Source organism: Pleurodeles waltl, chromosome 4_2, assembly GCF_031143425.1.
Source record: "Pleurodeles waltl isolate 20211129_DDA chromosome 4_2, aPleWal1.hap1.20221129, whole genome shotgun sequence".
NCBI classification, from domain to species: Eukaryota; Metazoa; Chordata; class Amphibia; order Caudata; family Salamandridae; genus Pleurodeles; species Pleurodeles waltl.
The window spans coordinates 456,602,740-456,621,381 of record NC_090443.1 but is presented as its reverse complement, the minus strand read 5'-3'; positions in this window follow the sequence as shown (position 1 = coordinate 456,621,381).

The following is an 18,642-nucleotide window of genomic DNA, read 5'->3' as shown; positions in this document are numbered from 1 at the left end:
TAACTGAAGTCCTGAGCACGAAGACTAATGCTGCTTGCTGATCTCTTGGATTGGTAACTATCTGATGCAAATTGTGATTGTCTTTTTTCCTTTCCTTTCTAGGTACCAACTGCTATTTTGATAGAGGCCTTAATATAGATGTTTTCCAAATTTGTGTTCACTAAAATGTTTTGCATGGAGCCCAACATGCTAATGCTAATTTGAGGTTAGTTAAGGTGTTCACTAATATCTTATGCAAATAGGCAAATAACTGAGTTCTTGCTTTGTTGAATCATGTACTAATGAAACTCTGCTAAGTTGATTCATAATTATTGATGTGCCTAAATATTGAATGAATCTAAATCTATGCATTGATTAATTGTGTTCTAGTTGCTAACTAGAAGAGTTTTAAATAGGTTTATTGATATTGAGATTAACAGACATGATATTAGATTGTTACTAATAGGGAAATAAATATCCTAACACTTAACTAAATTTGGTGTTGTTATTCATGACTGAAAGGTCATGGTGTGTTCAATTATTGTTTCTTATTGATTAGTTTATTAATTAATGATTGCAATTATTGATTGTATATTGATTTGTTGTTGAACTGGGAAGTCCTCAAATGTGGTCCAAAGGTTTGTCGACCTAAACGCGTCTCCTTGTAAGTTTACTTATTAAGTCTCTGATGCTCTAACACCACCCACAATAACTCCAAATAATTAAAAGTTCAAACAAAAAGAACAAGAATAGGCAAATCCAATAGGTCTTGCTTTTTTGGCCTATTTACTTTGCCAACATTTTTTAGCAATGCTGTGCTTCATCAGCAAAAGCACTATGCTGCATTGCAAAAAAAAAGTGGAAAAAGAGCTTAACGACATGCACATGTATCATGAAGCTGTGGTGGCCCAGCATGATGACATATGTGTGTGCATATGTCACCATGAACGCGTGTGCATATGCCATGATTCTGCCACCATTTTTTTATTTTTTTTATCTGATCCAAGATGGCAGATGTCACTTAAAACAGTAAAAGAATGAAATTAAACATGCATGAAAGTGTTTTTCAAACAGAATGGCCCAACAGCAAATGGCTGTTAAACAGAATGGCCCACAAAAATGTATGTAGTTTTTTTAATTACCATGATGGAGTGATGGGAGAGGAATGAAACTGTGGTTGGGACTAACGTCAACACAGGGAAAGCAGTGGGGAGCGGATGAGGAAGCAAAGGAGGAGCTTGAGGCACAGGAATAAATTAAAAAAGCAAAAAAAAACTAGTTGGTGGAAGCAATGGATAAGCTGGGGTGAGGAGAGGAGGCAGTTATTTATAGGGGTAGTAGCCCACAAGGGAAAGAGCTAGTAGACACATGGACTTTCATGATGTGCTGCCACCAAAAAAAGAAAGTTACTTGCTGAACATAAGAAGTGGGTGGATGTTAGTCAAAGAGCTAAAAGGTTGGTAAAGTAGCTGTGCTCCAGGGGAACATCAAACACAAGAAGAGGTAGGAAAGTAATTGAACAAAAAGGAAGCAAATGAGAGTGATAAGAAAGCCAATCAATGGTAACCAGTTGGCTGCTTCTAAGCCCACTGTGTTTTAGTATATTCCACAAGACATTTTTCAGCAACAGACAGCAAAAAACTGTCTGTAGGTGAGACCTAAGAAGGCAAACGCAGCCTTGACCAACAGCAGGAATATGTTCCATAATCTACAGAATTCCAGTAGGTGGGGAAATGGATGGAACACAGCTACACACGTCACCCACATGAAATCTCACCCTTTACTGTTTCCTTGATGCCACTCAGTGCATGCCTGGCTGGTAGTGGCGAAAACTCTGTAACTAATTCCCTACAACCTGCATCTGGAGTGACATTCTGCTAAGCAAAATAAAACCAAATAACTTATACGTCATCTCAACAAAGTAGTTAAAGTTCTACCTCTTTTAAGAAGGATAAAGTTACCCGACTTCTTTTCTAATTATTACAATACTCTTTGGTCCTTGGTGAGTTTCAAACCTGCAGCCACCACATTACTAAACATTCTCAAATGTTTGAGGACAGACTCCCTAGGGTAGCCTTATGAGTGTGAGTGATTGGTGCCAAACTGTTAGGCCCAACAGTTTTAAAATAAAGTAAAAGTGAACTACCACTAGGAAAGAAAGGCAAAAGACCACGTCAATGGTGACAAAACGCACCTACACTTTTGTGTCAAGCTATAGCCATTTCTTCTAAACTCTTATTCACCAATTCTGTTGGTCAAATATTTTAAAATATATATTTGTTTTCCATTTCCAACGGTACTTTGTGTCAGAAACATTATCATAAATGATTATGGTAAATCTTGCTTAAGTAGACCCAAATACGCCAGGGATTACTTTTGCTGCAGTTTAAGCAATGGGCAGTCAATTCACAGTTTTGATCTGTTCCGCTCTCTCCAAGATGAAACAATCCTCTGTGATAAAATCACCATCGTAGCCCGAGGCTGCAGGCTATCTCACCACAGCATTATTGTTTTTCCTTTAAATGTTTAAACATTTATCAATGCGAAGAACAGGCAGAAGTAAACATGATTTTTATTTCCGTTCCGAAAAGATTAGGATGCAAAAGGAATTGAAATGCGGAAGCACAAGAAAGCTAACTTTTAAATCTTGTTGATGCAAAAAAGAAAATAATACTAGCAGTGCAGTAGATCGGGATTTCAAGGAAAATATAATGCCATTGGGTGTAGATGTTCTACTATAAACTCTAATGGATCGTTGTTTTTGTAAACGACAGTCAGAACTGATGACGCAGAAATGAAGGTTTTACATTTATTAGCGCATAAACGTAGTGCTGCAATAATCAAGTGTGACTTTAACCGAACTAATAAAGATTGTACGGGGACAAATGTGCCCTCAGAGTAGTTCGCCAACATTTATAAGCGTGCTTTATATAACGTGATGTATTAGAATTGTACTAATCTGACATAACCGTAAACGTGTGCTATGATTTGCTTGTTTGAAATGTTTTAACTTAGCATAACTTTAGTGGAGGCTTCGGCCTAGTTGCCTTGTCTCACGGTTTAGATGCTCGTGTTTTTCTAATGTGCTAATAAAACGTGTATTCCTGCTTGAAGCTGTACTTTTCCAGTGAGATCGGTTCACATGCTTATCTTTAAGGTTTCGTGCCAGCCTGGCATCTTCTTCTTTGCTCCAAGGTCAATCTGCAGGTGCAGACAATGGAAGCTCTGAAAGTGAGTTAATTGGTAAAATATGTTGCAACTTACGTTCCCGACTCCAAGGATAATGTATGCCTAGGTAGAAGCTTGTAAATTGTTGTTTTTGATTGGACAATTTGAAGCCAACCTATGAACCCTCCAATGGAAGACCCTACTGGATTTGAACTGTTGTTTATTTAAACCTGGTGCACAAGAAGAAAGCAGCCATTACCCGCCATTAGCCAGCGCCATTACCCATTGCACCCATTGAGGACATTAGACATTGCAGACATTATGGCCCATCTTGCCGACCTCGTCATTTTGCCATCTTCTACGATGCCAATTGATGTTCGACGCCATTTTGAATGAGACTTTGATGCTTTCTCTAATCGAGAGAAAGAGACTTTAAGAAATTCTCGCCCTAGAGACTTTAACTTTGATTCGTCCCTTTGCATGAAGTAGTAGTTTTGTCCTTTTATCTTGCCGCTGTGAGGCAATTGCCCCGTCCACCCTGCCCCTTTGCCCCGTCCCATGCTGATCGGAAACCGGTACCTGTGAGACGAAGACTTCCTTGAATGCTGATTGAATTTGGTAAATATGAAAGGAAAATGTACAATTGCATTGTGTTTCTTTTTAGGTAACCAACTGCTGATTTTTGATAAGAGCCCTAGTTAGGAGTTTTCCAAATCAATGTTGCTAAATTGTTTTTGCATGAAGTCCCACATGCAGATGCTAATTTGAGGTTAGATGAGGATTCATTTGTTGCACGATGCAATTTGAGACCTTGTTATGCTGACTAATGTATGCAATTAGCCCATTACAGATTATAGTTTTAGTGGTTTGCGTTGCTATTATCGAATGCATTGTTATTCAAATGCTGCATAGATTGCATCTTTTTCGCCGTTATGGACAGCTATTAATGTTCATTTACATATATCATTTGGTGTTGAGACACATTTATATCGTGCTAGCTTTGTTAATATAGGGAAATAAATTAATTAACTTTGAATGAACTGGTGTGGTTATTCATGGCCGGAAGGTCATGGTTCGCCAAAATGTTTTCTGGACTAATTGTGAAGTGTTATGTTGATCAGGGCATTGCTTATGTTCGTTACTGATTATTGATTTGATTAAATTGGCTAATCTCGGGTGAAGAGAGCCCCACTTGGTCAAAAGATTCATCGACCTAAGAGCGTCCAAATACAGGTAATTTATTAGGAGGGAACGCTCTATCAGTAGATGGTAGCAGAGGACGGTTTCGCTCTTTGGGACCCCACTCGAGAGGTAACGGTTTCGCCCTTTGGGACCCCACTCGAGAGGTAACGGTTTCGCCCTTTGGGACCCCACTCGAGAGGTAACGGTTTCGCCCTTTGGGACCCCGCTCGAGAGGTAACGGTTGCGCTCTTTGAGACCCCGCTCGAGAGGTATATGGTGTTGAATTAGATTTTTCTTGGGTAAAACAGATTGAGAGAATGATGATGCCCTAAGTCCCCCGCGACTTTCCCGGGATCTCGGAGCTTGCGAATGGAGAGAATGGAGGTGTGAAATCGGCGCTGGCGGTACTAGTGACGGTATGAGTGAAGTCAGGGTTTTGCGCTTGCACAGCTTATTGCCGCAGATTGTTTGAAAAGGTTGCGAGGATTTTAGAGAATAGCGGAGGTGCGACTCCGAGTGTGAGAGTAGGGAAGTCGTCGAACTTCATGTGCATGTGGCGCTTTGTGCAGAAAAAGGTCCACGTGGTTGTTGTTGTTGAGACGGGCCCTGCGAGGTAAAGAGACTCCGGAGTATGTTGAAAAGTGTATGAGACACTTGTTTTATGTTGTGGTCTGGTCGGTTTAATAGGTTGACCGGGCGTGGTCAACGAGTCGGTACGTGTGTTAAGGGAGTGAAAGAAAACTTCGACTTCGGGCTTTGACAAATTCTAAGTGCACTAGAATAGATCATTGACAAGTTGAGAGCAGAATCTGCGGGTCAGATTTGCTTGCGAAAGTGGGGACCGAGAAAGATGGAATAACTGCCGAGGCTAGTGAAAAATCCCTAAGGTCCTGAAGCGATTGTGTTACCCTTCCTGTAGTAAACCGACAGATCTGTTTTATTATTATTTGGTTGCTCGCGATACATGCCAGAAGTTGTTACGAGAGGAGCTGAGTGAAGGAGGACTAGCCGCGAGGCTTTGTCAGCCGCAGAGTGTGTGAGTGTGACGTCACTAGGAGCCGCGCTGGGATAGGTTGGTTGCAGAGAAGGGTCACGCACGGATTGGACGCAGTCCGTGGGGCTCGATTGGAAGGGGAAAGGCAAGCGAAGAGTATTCCGGGAATTAAAGTCACTTATTGATTACAAACTTTGTGAAATAAAAGACGAGAAAATGAAATTTTTTAAAGCATTAAAGAGTGCGATGAAGGGGGAGTCTTACATTAAAGCGAGCGTAGGAGAGGAGACGCCACCCGAAGGTACACCAGCTTACATTGTAATGGAGGAAAGGGGGGTAGCTCCGTGCCTTTGGTTAAAGCAATGGCACAAGCTGACAGAGAAACATGGGAGCGTAGCGTTCCCGATCCATGGGACATTCAATATAAGGATCCTAGAGAATTTGAGATTCGCGATGTACGACATGAAGGTACCTCCAAGGCCAGCACAGTTTGAGGCTCTAGCGATTTGGGAACTAATGGCTAGACAGCAACAGCAAAAGAAGTTCGAGACCAGGATAAGAAAGGCAGAAAAGACACTAGCGGACGCTAGGTGGGATAATGCACAGAAGGTGTGGAGGTCAGATATATTGCAGGGGATAAAATTGTTTCCCGCAATTGCTAAGGAAGAAGAGGCGACAGGCAAGAAAGCTACCTGTAAGACAAACAGGAGGTGTTCCAAAGATAGAGAGGACGAGGAAAAGTTAAGGAGAGAAGAAGAGTCAGAGGATGAGGAGTTCATCATGCAATTGCTGAACGACCGTCCACCACCATATGTAGAGAGTGAACAAGGTCCAAGTACCAGTTCTGCCCCTCCGGCACCGGTACAGAGTAATGAAACTCCGAGTTCAGAAACGCCATCGGGATCTAAGGACCCGAGTTTACTGTTTACCCCGCAGATACCGCAGGTTAGGAGAATATATCCAGATGTGCCTATATTGAAAACAGCAGAAAATTATCAGCCGCAGGTCCCAAGGTACTACAGCAGTGACAACAGTACGGGAATGATTCTAGATCCAACCGTAATGGGAGTACAGAATGGTCGCAACCCAACATTGGCACAAGCTGAATCAACCTCAAAAGCAGATGCAGGGGGGAACCGCACATGCTCAGATGACGGGGAGTCAGACGGGCATGCCGGCAATGATGACCCATAGTGTGGGAATGAACATGCCTCAGAACCTGGGGAATGGACAGAACCCAGATGCGATATCCCTACCCATTACTGTAGGTCCACCGGTACCTTTGTACATTCAGCCTAACTCAGGTATGAGCGGTCAAGGATGGTGCAGAATGGGACGGAAAGGAGGTGCATAGAAAACACTCCAGAGACGACTCCGATAGCGGCTCTGCCAACTGGATCTGGGTCCTTGATGGAGTTTAGTCCCATATGTGCTCAGTCAACAGTGGTGAGGTCGAGTCCCCCACTGATGATACCGCTATCATCGAACACTGAAAAGTTGCCGCAACCATCAATGGCAGTCGATGTGAATGCTACACTGATGGGGTTGAATGCGCAACAGCTGACACAGTGGTTCAACAGTCTGAATTCCACACAAAGCTCAGCCAGTGGGAAGGGAGAAGACTATCTGAATAAGGTCAGGTTGAACATGGAAGCAGAAGAATTGGTGGAAGGGACTATGGGTTTGAATAGGTTAGAGTCCTACTCGGAAGAAGAGCTGAGGTATCTATGTCCTAGGATTACGAGAGAAGTGAACAAGGTACATAGAAGGTTGCAAGAAATAGCTGACAAAAACGGGGTTGAGATAGACAAGACAAAACACTTGAGCAGGAGCTATAGATTGGATTTCGGGACCACAGACTTTGAACACATGAGGTCAGCAGGCATGAAAACGCACCTTAGAGAATTGCTGCAGAGTGCACAAGTGTGGAGGTGTTTAGACAAATGGGAAAGCAGATGGGCAAAGAAAAAGGAAAAGAGGAAAGACAGTGTCCCAGAGCACAACGAGAAAAGATCACAGAGTAGTGATGCAATAACCATGTTACCAATGAGGGAGACAGCAGGGGGGAAATTAATACATGTACCGTGGCACAGAAGCGACATTCAGTCTTTTACGGATGATTTTCCCAAACTGAGAGAGAAACCGGTTGAATGGTATCAACAGACTGATAGGTTTGTGAAGCTTGCAAAATGTCTTTGGGAAGACCTGAACACCCTCTTTGAGATTGTGGTTCCGGCAGATTTGTGGGAAGACTGCAAAAGGGCTGTAGGTTGGCCGACAAGTGAACCAGAGAGAGACAGGGATACGGGTGCACCATCACCTATGGTGATGAGCTTGTACTATAAGGTGATTGAGCATTTGAAGACGAAGTTTGCCGCGAAAAATGTGGATTGGCAGAAGATTGATCGAACTGCCCAAGAGGCTAAAGAGTCGATTCATGGTTACTATGAGAGGTTGTTGAAGGCGTTCAAGACCTACAGTGGCACGGAAACAATAGAGGCGAGGGACATGCTCCATTTTGTGTTTAGATTTGTGGAAGGGCTGAGACCAGAGATAAGTCAGATGATAAAGACGCATTTGATTTGTTGGCAGTCGAAACCTATTGATGAGGTGTTGAATTATGCGAAATACTGTAGTGACGAAATTGAAGTGAAACAGAAAAGGTTGAAAGAGAAAGAGATGGTGATGCAACTTAAAGCAGCTCAGACAGGTCTGCAAGGGTTGCAAGGGTTCCAACAGCAGATACCGCAGCCGCAGCCGCAGGGAAATATGGTGTTTCAGCCACAGGCGAGAGGCAGAGGCAGAGGAGGCTTTGGGAGTAATGGTCCGGATTTGAACACTGTTGCAATTCCGAATGGTGTGAAAGCAATGAAAAGGGTGATGCCGTGTCACGTGTGCGGAATCGTCGGACATTGGAAACGCGAGTGCCCGATGGTGATGCAGGAAGGTGCAGGTGTTGGTCAGCAAAACAATGATGTCAATGCATTCCAGGCAATGAGGGGACCGAAAATAAGAGGTCCAAACCCAAATTTTCAGACCATAAATCAGCTGCAGGGATTACAGCCCATGCAGCCGCAGCAGATGCAGATGCCCCGTATGCAGATGACGCAAATGCAGCAAATGCAACAGCAGTTTCCCATGGTACCTAATCAGCAAATGCAAATACCCTTGGCACCAGTGAGTCAGCAGCAAGTGATGGTTCCTCCACAGGTCTCGGATCAGGTGATGAATACAAATGGCACCGTACAACAGTTCCCATTACACAGTGAGAATGGAATAAACAATGTATGGGAGAGTGAAAGTTCAGATGAGGAGGGAAATTGTGTGCTTGCAGCATCCTTGGAAGTTGATCAAAAGGGTCCATATGTGGAGGGAAGAGTCATGGGTCATCGTGTTTCATTCTTGGTTGACACAGGAGCCACACGTTCAACTGTTAGGAGCATTGAAGTACCAAATTTGCCACTCTCAGGGAGAACAGTTCAAGTAGTGGGAGTAGCAAACAGGCACCTGACGAACCCAATCACCGATCCAGTACAAGTCAGAATTGGTAACTATCAAGGGTTACATAATTTTGTGGTATGTGACTCAAGCCCGATAGCACTGTTAGGGAGAGACCTATTGTGAAAATTGGGATGTTCGATTATGTGTTCGAACGATGGAATTAGAATTCAGACGAGCAGTGTTGGGGAAGAAGAGGACAGTGTAGAAGGGGATGAGATGGAAACTGTCGATGAAGAATATCCTCTGATTAACCTTTTCCCGATGATAACTGAAGCAGATATTCCAGCTGAATTACGGGAAACAGTCGGAAAGGAAGTGTGGGATATGACAGGAAAAGAGGTGGGATTGGTGAAAGGAGTGGAACCAGTGAAAGTGACCGTAAAACCCAATGTAACCTTTCCCCAGACCCCACAATACCACATGGCACAAGACACCCTCATGAAAGTCGCCCAACTCATTGACGAGTTTGTAAAACAGGGAGTACTGAAAGAAGTGTTAAGCAGTCCATGTAATTCACCAATCATGGGACTAATAAAGCCGAGTGGAAAGGTCCGAATCGTGCAGGACTTGAGGAAAATAAATGACATCATAATTAAATGCTGCCCTGTAGTACCGAATCCAGCTGTGATAATGTTTCAAGTCCCTTGTGATGCCGAGTGGTTCTCAGTCATTGACTTGTCACTAGCATTCTTTTCGGTGCCTCTTCATGAGGACAGACAATTTCTCTTTTGTTTCAAATTCTTAGACAAAGTTTACAGTTGGTGTCGAATTCCTCAAGGGTTTTCGGAGTCACCGTCAATTTTCAATCAGATTCTAAAGAAAGACTTGGAAGCGTTAGAATTGCCATTCGAGTCAACCCTAGTACAGTACATCGATGACTTACTGATTGCATCTAAGACAGAAAGTGGCTGCACAGCCGACACCATTGCTCTACTGAACCATTTGGGAAGGAATGGACACAAGGTGTCTCCTTCAAAGTTGCAGTTCTGTCAGAAGAAAGTAAAATACTTGGGTCATCAAATAGAGAAAGGGTCACGGAGAATAATGAAGGAAAGAATAACAAGTGTACTTCAAATGAGTCCACCAAAGACGAGGAGGGAGGTGAGGAAGTTTTTGGGGATGGTGAGCTACTGTCGCCAGTGGATTCCCAACTTCTCAACCCTAGCAAAGCCTTTACTGAAACTGACCCAGAAGGATGCCTTGGATGAAATTGAGCTGAAAGGAGATGAGATGGATGCTTTTATTGAATTGAAAGAATGCATGTGCAGGGCTCCAGCTTTAGGCATGCCTGATTACACAAAGCCTTTCACATTGTTTTGTCATGAACGTGATGCATGTTCTTTGTCTGTCTTGACCCAAGCCCATGGTGGCATAAACAGACCAGTAGCGTATTTTTCAGCTACTTTGGATCCGGTCGCAGCAGCACTGCCAGGGTGTTTGCGCGCCGTAGCAGCAGTTGGTATCAGCCTCACTCAGAGTGAAGGAATAGTGATGGGACACCCATTAACAGTCATGGTCCCTCACTCAGTTGAGATACTTTTGACCCGCTCCCGAACGCAACACATGACTGGAGCAAGACTCACAAGGTATGAAACAATAATTCTGGGCTCACCGAATGTGCAGCTGAAAAGGTGCACTACGTTGAATCCAGCAACCTTGCTTCCCGGTGAAAATGCTGAAATTGAGAACGCTGAAGACGTCGAGCACGACTGCCTTCAGGTGACTGAATTTTGCACAAAACCCCGACCTGATATTAAGGATACTAAGCTTGATGAAAATGACCATATTATTTTTGTTGATGGTTCATGTTTAAGAGATGCATTGGGAATTTTGAAAGCAGGATATGCTGTATGTACTGTAACAGGTGTCTTGGAAGCGTCCTGGCTCCAAGGAGTCTATTCCGCACAAGTAGCAGAGCTTGTAGCCCTTACAAGAGCATGCCAACTGTCTACATTGATGAAGGTTACCATTTACACTGATAGTCAGTACGGGTTTGGAATTGTGCACGACTTTGGGCAACTATGGTCACAGAGAGGTTTCCTGACCTCTTCAGGGTCCCCAGTGAAAAACGGGGAGAGAATAAGGGAATTGTTACACGCCATTCAGATGCCAGCCGAAATTGCAGTGGTAAAGTGTAGTGCTCATACAAAAGGACAGGACTATGTTTCCCTGGGAAATGCATATGCGGATCAAGTCGCAAGATTTTGTGCCTTGAACTGTATATTGCTCAGGGATGAATGGAATTTGATAAGTGAACCAGAACTCAAACCAGCTGAAGCATTTGCCTTGAAGGTCGTGGATACAATGGATGAACTAAAAGCATTACAGAATAGCGTCAGGGAGGATGAAAGAGTTTCCTGGATTAAGTCACAATGTACAAAGAGACCAGATGAGTTATGGGTTTCAAATGAGGGAAAATTTGTTTTACCAAATAGTCTCTTATCGCAGCTAGCGCGGTTCTATCATGGGCAGGCTCACCTAGGGAGAGATGCCATGATAAGATTGTTCAAAACTGATTGGTTTAACCCCAGATTCCGTCAAGTTGCAGAAGCAGTTTGCCATCGTTGTGTCATTTGTCAGCAGATGAACCCAGGAAAGGGAACGGTTGTGAACGTGAGCCACATTGGCAGGGCGGGTGGCCCGTTCAGCAGAATGCAGATGGACTTTATTGAGATGCCTGTGCATGGAGGTCTGAAGTATGTGTTGGTGATTGTGTGCATTTTTAGTCACTGGTTTGAAGCATAGCCCACACGTAGAAATGACAGCCTTACAGTTGTAAAACTATTGTTGAGGGAGTTGATACCACGTTTCAGATTCCCGATCTCTTTAGAATCAGATAGAGGAAGTCACTTCAATAACGAGGTGATAAAGTTACTTTGCGCAGCGCTGAACATTGAGCAAAAACTGCATTGTAGCTATCGCCCTGAGGCCTCAGGACTGGTGGAACAGATGAATGGTACACTGAAATCAAGAATGGCGAAAATATGTGCATCGACAAATTTGAAATGGCCTGACGCATTGCCTTTGGTGTTAATGTCAATGAGAAACACCCCTGACAGAAAGACTGGATTGTCCCCGCACGAAATTCTCATGGGCAGGGCCATGAGACTTCCTGCAGTTCCCGCAAACGCGCTTTTGAATATTACAGATGATATGGTGTTAGACTACTGCAAAGGTCTGGCTGACGTGGTTCGCTCTTTCTCTCACCAGGTGGAAGCAACCACCTTGTCACCGATCCAAGGTCCAGGACACACACTGAAAGCAGGTGACTGGGTCGTGATAAAGAAGCACGTGAGGAAGTCGTGTCTGGAACCCCGTTGGAAAGGCCCTTTTCAAGTGATCCTGACGACCACTACCGCTGTGAAGTGTGCGGGAGTTCCCAACTGGATTCACGCCAGTCATACAAAGAAGGTGTTGTGTCCCACAGATGAGGAAGTTGAAGCGCTGAAACTGCCAGTACCTGATAACAAAGTGCCGAGCGCTGAGACAGAGCAAAACAGAACTAGGAGCGAACAGGCAGAAATAGAAGAGAGAGAAATATTCTCTGAGGACGAAACAACCGACTCACTTGGGGAAGACCAAGGAGAAACCTCAGACAGCGACGAAGCAGCTGAAGGTAACAAAGAGCCTGAAGCAGCTGAAGGTAACAAAGAGCCTGAAGAAAGTAACGGTGACAAAGGGCTCGAAAGAGGTGAAGAAGTAGGAGAGCCTGATCAGAGGAGGGCTTTCCCAGAAGCAGACGGTACAGAAAAAGAAAAGAAAAACCTGATTGACTCCTCAGAAGGAGGGGACAAGGCAGAACAGAACGAAACTGTTCAAACTTCCTCAGAAGAGATCGCAGGTCCATCAAGTGGACACAGTGCAAAGAGAAGACCAAGTATATCACCAGTAAAACTAAGAACTAGAAAAACGTTGAACGACAGTGAAGGGCCAAGAGTGGAAGAGAAAAGAAAGGAAGTGTCTGTCGTGGTACCAACATCAAGTGAAGAAAAAGACTTGGCCAAAGAGGAAAGTACCAGTGAGGCAGAATCAAAGAGAGATGCAAAATTGAAAAGGAAAAGGATACCAAACAGGAGATATTCCGGTCCAGAATGGGCATATGTAGTCAATGACGATTGGACCGACGAATTTGTATCTCTTAGCCTCGAGAACGAAGAAGAAGAGATACCAATAGAAAAGAAAAGTTTTATGGACACTATTGACTGGAAAAAAAGAAAAAAAAAAACAAACTGATAAATGACATTGCTTGCTATAATCTAACGTGATACAACCAGCTGAGACATTGCTAAACCAGATGAGACATTTGCTAACTTGATAAGACTTTGATAACCTGATTGACTCTTAAACCCGATTTGAGACAACGTTGCTAACTGATAAAAGACTGAGTTATTGCCGAATTGAGACAAATGCTGCTAACCGATAAGTGACTGGGCTCCTGAAGAAAACTGTGTGAACATTGCGCTCGTTCAGCTTTGTAACTAATTGCTAAATCGTTTCTTTATAGGTGCTTCTAGCTCTCTGATTCTATACAGATCATGACTAAGTACGCTACACAAAACAGTAGAGTGAAATATTGTAAATATGCGTGTATAGGCTTGATAACTGCATGTGTACTAATAATAATGGCAATAGTGCTTGCAACGCATGGTAAGGGTGAGAATGAGAAAATTGATGCTTCTACTTCTGCTCCTGTTACTGTCACTGAACTAACCGCATTGAAAAGACTAGAATTAGATGAGAGACACTTGCATGATAAGAAGGAACTTTCGTATAATGTTTTCTATCGCCTACTAACAGAATATGTTGAGACTATGGATGCGAAAGATTGTTATGTGTGTACACAGATACCGACATCGGTAACGGAAGGGGTGACTTATCACCACATGCCTCTTACATATGGGATTACATGTAGTTTAGTAACTTCTAGATTTTATGGTCAAACTAACATACAGTATTTTTATTCAAATTATGATGTTACCTTTGCATATGTTCCTATAATAACGCAATTAAGCCAGATTGCTAAAGATTGGGATGCTAAAATAATGAGGGAATTTTTCGAGCCAATGCAACCTTTTGAAACAGCTCACGCTCATAGGGAAAATCTTACCTGCTCGCTCTCAGCAGTAGAAATAAGCTTTTTAGATCACACAGATGATAGAAGGGCACAAATGAATGCGAAATTAGAAAAGGAGCTAAATAAGAGGACTTCAGTAGATAATTATGCTTTTGCCGCAATAAAAACACAAGGAAAAATAGCTTTAGATGCTTGGCATGTAGGAAAATTTTGTATATATCGTGGTGAATCTTATTATGATAACATTTTCGTGGGAGCGAGTGAATGTAAACATACGTTTATCTTTAAGGCCAAATGGACATTCATGCTGAACGGACTTGACCCTGTCATACCTGGTGTATATTACATTTGTGGGCATAATGCCTATTATCGTCTTCCAAAAGGATGGTGGGGGAGATGTTATTTGGGTATAGTGTTCCCAAAGGTTTATCAACTGGATGACCTATCGGTGATTCCAAAGACGTCTGGATCTCATCGAATCCAGAAAAGAGAGACCGCAGCTGCTGTGGTAGGAGATATATTTGGAGCCATGATTCCTTCATTGGGAGTTGTGTTAAATTCCATCAAAATAAGAAAGTTGTCTACTATAGTGGATAACATGTTGACAAAGTTTTCAGGTGCTATAATCCTGATGGATGCTGAACTTGCAGCAGAAAGAGCTATGACTCTTCAAAACAGGCTTGCCCTAGACATTCTTTTAGCAAAGGATGGCGGCGTTTGCAAAATGCTTGGTGCGCGTCACTGTTGCACGTATATACCAGACAACAGTGTGAAAATTAAAACAATGCTTGCAAATCTAACAAAAGAGAGTGCAGACTTGAAGGAATTGAAAGAACCAGGAGTTTGGGAGAAGGTTGGAAAGGGAGTTGCTTCAGTGGGAAATTGGCTTGGTGGCATTTGGAATGGAATATTACTAAAAATAATACAGGGAATACTAATAGTACTAATTTGCATCTTTGGGATTTGGGGAATAAAGAGGGGAATACTAATGATCATGGCAAGAATTAAGAGAAGGAAGGAAGAGAAAATGATGAAAAGAATGGCAGAAGAATACAAGGCAAGAACAAGGGGAACTAAAAGGCAAAGAGAACTGACAGAATTTTAATGGAATAAAATTTGTGGGAATAGTTTTGTGTGATGACAAATAGTCATCAGAGGAGGGATTGATGACGCAGAAATGAAGGTTTTACATTTATTAGCGCATAAACGTAGTGCTGCAATAATCAAGTGTGACTTTAACCGAACTAATAAAGATTGTACGAGGACAAATGTGCCCTCAGAGTAGTTCGCCAACATTTATAAGCGTGCTTTATATAACGTGATGTATTAGAATTGTACTAATCTGACATAACCGTAAACGTGTGCTATGATTTGCTTGTTTGAAATGTTTTAACTTAGCATAACTTTAGTGGAGGCTTCGGCCTAGTTGCCTTGTCTCACGGTTTAGATGCTCGTGTTTTTCTAATGTGCTAATAAAACGTGTATTCCTGCTTGAAGCTGTACTTTTCCAGTGAGATCGGTTCACATGCTTATCTTTAAGGTTTCGTGCCAGCCTGGCATCTTCTTCTTTGCTCCAAGGTCAATCTGCAGGTGCAGACAATGGAAGCTCTGAAAGTGAGTTAATTGGTAAAATATGTTGCAACTTACGTTCCCGACTCCAAGGATAATGTATGCCTAGGTAGAAGCTTGTAAATTGTTGTTTTTGATTGGACAATTTGAAGCCAACCTATGAACCCTCCAATGCAAGACCCTACTGGATTTGAACTGTTGTTTATTTAAACCTGGTGCACAAGAAGAAAGCAGCCATTACCCGCCATTAGCCAGCGCCATTACCCATTGCACCCATTGAGGACATTAGACATTGCAGACATTATGGCCCATCTTGCCGACCTCGTCATTTTGCCATCTTCTACGATGCCAATTGATGTTCGACGCCATTTTGAATGAGACTTTGATGCTTTCTCTAATCGAGAGAAAGAGACTTTAAGAAATTCTCGCCCTAGAGACTTTAACTTTGATTCGTCCCTTTGCATGAAGTAGTAGTTTTGTCCTTTTATCTTGCCGCTGTGAGGCAATTGCCCCGTCCACCCTGCCCCTTTGCCCCGTCCCATGCTGATCGGAAACCGGTACCTGTGAGACGAAGACTTCCTTGAATGCTGATTGAATTTGGTAAATATGAAAGGAAAATGTACAATTGCATTGTGTTTCTTTTTAGGTAACCAACTGCTGATTTTTGATAAGAGCCCTAGTTAGGAGTTTTCCAAATCAATGTTGCTAAATTGTTTTTGCATGAAGTCCCACATGCAGATGCTAATTTGAGGTTAGATGAGGATTCATTTGTTGCACGATGCAATTTGAGACCTTGTTATGCTGACTAATGTATGCAATTAGCCCATTACAGATTATAGTTTTAGTGGTTTGCGTTGCTATTATCGAATGCATTGTTATTCAAATGCTGCATAGATTGCATCTTTTTCGCCGTTATGGACAGCTATTAATGTTCATTTACATATATCATTTGGTGTTGAGACACATTTATATCGTGCTAGCTTTGTTAATATAGGGAAATAAATTCATTAACTTTGAATGAACTGGTGTGGTTATTCATGGCCGGAAGGTCATGGTTCGCCGAAATGTTTTCTGGACTAATTGTGAAGTGTTATGTTGATCAGGGCATTGCTTATGTTCGTTATTGATTATTGATTTGATTAAATTGGCTAATCTCGGGTGAAGAGAGCCCCACTTGGTCAAAAGATTCATCGACCTAAGAGCGTCCAAATACAGGTAATTTATTAGGAGGGAACGCTCTATCAGAACATAATTTTTATGTTAGGCCATGCTCTTTTACAGTTATGAGACTTGTAATAATATCACCAACTCATGTTTTTGTGATGGATAGGCAAACCTACCAGACCTGCGTGTCCCCAAGCAGCTTCAGAAGAGATCACACCTTCTATCCTTCAGAAAACTAGGGGTGTGAGAAAATTTATGTGATTTGCTTTTGTGTAGTTATGCAAAATGTTGTAAAAATTACATGAAACTAAATGTAATTATGCAAAATGTAAACCTGTCATTTAGCTCTCCATTTCTGTAGTGTGAAAGGGATAATCGCAGCAATTTTTCATGTGAACACACATTTTGTGCTAAAACAGTACAAAAAATCAAAAGCCCCACAGAAAACAATTACCTGCATTCTGTTGGTTCTCATGCATTCACATTAAACCTTTACTGCGAATGGTCGCAATTACGTAAAATGGCATACTGGCATACATTCAGGAATTGTGTTACATGTGTAACATGAAATTCTCAGAATTACGCTTATTATGCCAGCAAAAGTTACATTTCACCGAGGCCTACAGAAAACAACTGAGCACTCACCTGTACCTACCTCCCCACCTAAACAGAGCCCAGAAACCCCAGCTCACAAAGCTCTTGGATCACCAACGAAATATAAATGCACCTAATTTTACCTAAAAAAAAACTAGCTGAGAACGCCAATCCAAGATGGGCTGCCCATTGTCTCATGGCTCCACTCTCAGTCACCTATCATGGTGAGTGAATGCGGAAGGTGGAAGGAACTGTTGAAATTAATTTGCTTCACTTTTCTTTAATTTTACAATAGCACTTTCTCCATGCCAGTTGAATCTGTAAACTCTCCTTTCAGTTCTGCCCACCCTGCCCCACGTCCTCATCCTGCCCTTTATTTTAACATTTGTCCTGACCATTTGTCAAGACCACTCCTTCTACATAGCAGCCAGTGTTGCATCTGCTCCTACCTGTATGCAGTTAGTCCAAGAAGAAGATTTCGTTCTGTACCTATATGAATATTGAATGTATTTATTAAGACGTTAACTGTAAACTGGAAGCAATGCTGGATAGAATATCAAAGCGTAAGTGACAGTGCAGAGGGAGCACACACTCTACTAGCCCAAGAGCACTCATCTTGCATACAGGAATAGAAAAAGCTGCAGCTATAGTTATGGACCAGGCATACAGGTATTAACTTCTCTTTAATTGTTGAGTTAACAGTTATTTAAATATCACTCTCTGCTCCTGGGAGCCTTACCTCAACCACAGAAAAATGGCATGAAAAACAATTTGTTTTGTATTCCATTTCTTTTCCAATGGCACAAAACTTCAAACCTTCAGTTTGATTTTATGTAGAAAATCCCCCTTTTATGTATATTCCAGAAAGTCATTGGTCAGCGACAGATAGAACATGGGCCCATATTTATACTTTTTTGCGCTGTATTTGCGTCACTTTTGATGACGCAAAATATAATTGTATTTTGGAATATTGCGCCGCTTTTGAGTCTAAAAGTGACGCAAATGCGGCGCAAAACAAGTATAAATATGGGCCATGGTGACTGCAGTCAAAGGCATCGCTCAAAAACTGCAAAGAGGCATGCAGGCCCATATTTATACTTTTTGACTCTAAACTGCGCTAACGCAGTTTAGCGTCAAAAAATTTTGCGCCGTCTAACGCCATTCTGAAGCGCCATGCGGGCGCCGTATTTATGGAATGGCGTTAGACGGCGCAATCAGACCGGCGCTGCCTGGTGTGCGTGGAAAAAAACCACGTAGACCAGGCAGCGCCGGCGTGGGGAAAAAATGACGTTAGGGCGTCTTAAAATGGCGCAAGTCAGGTTGACGCTAAAAAATCGTCTTAACCCGATTTGCGCCATTTTTTCGATGCCCAGACGCCATTTCATGACTCCTGTCTAAGTAAAGACAGGAGTCATGC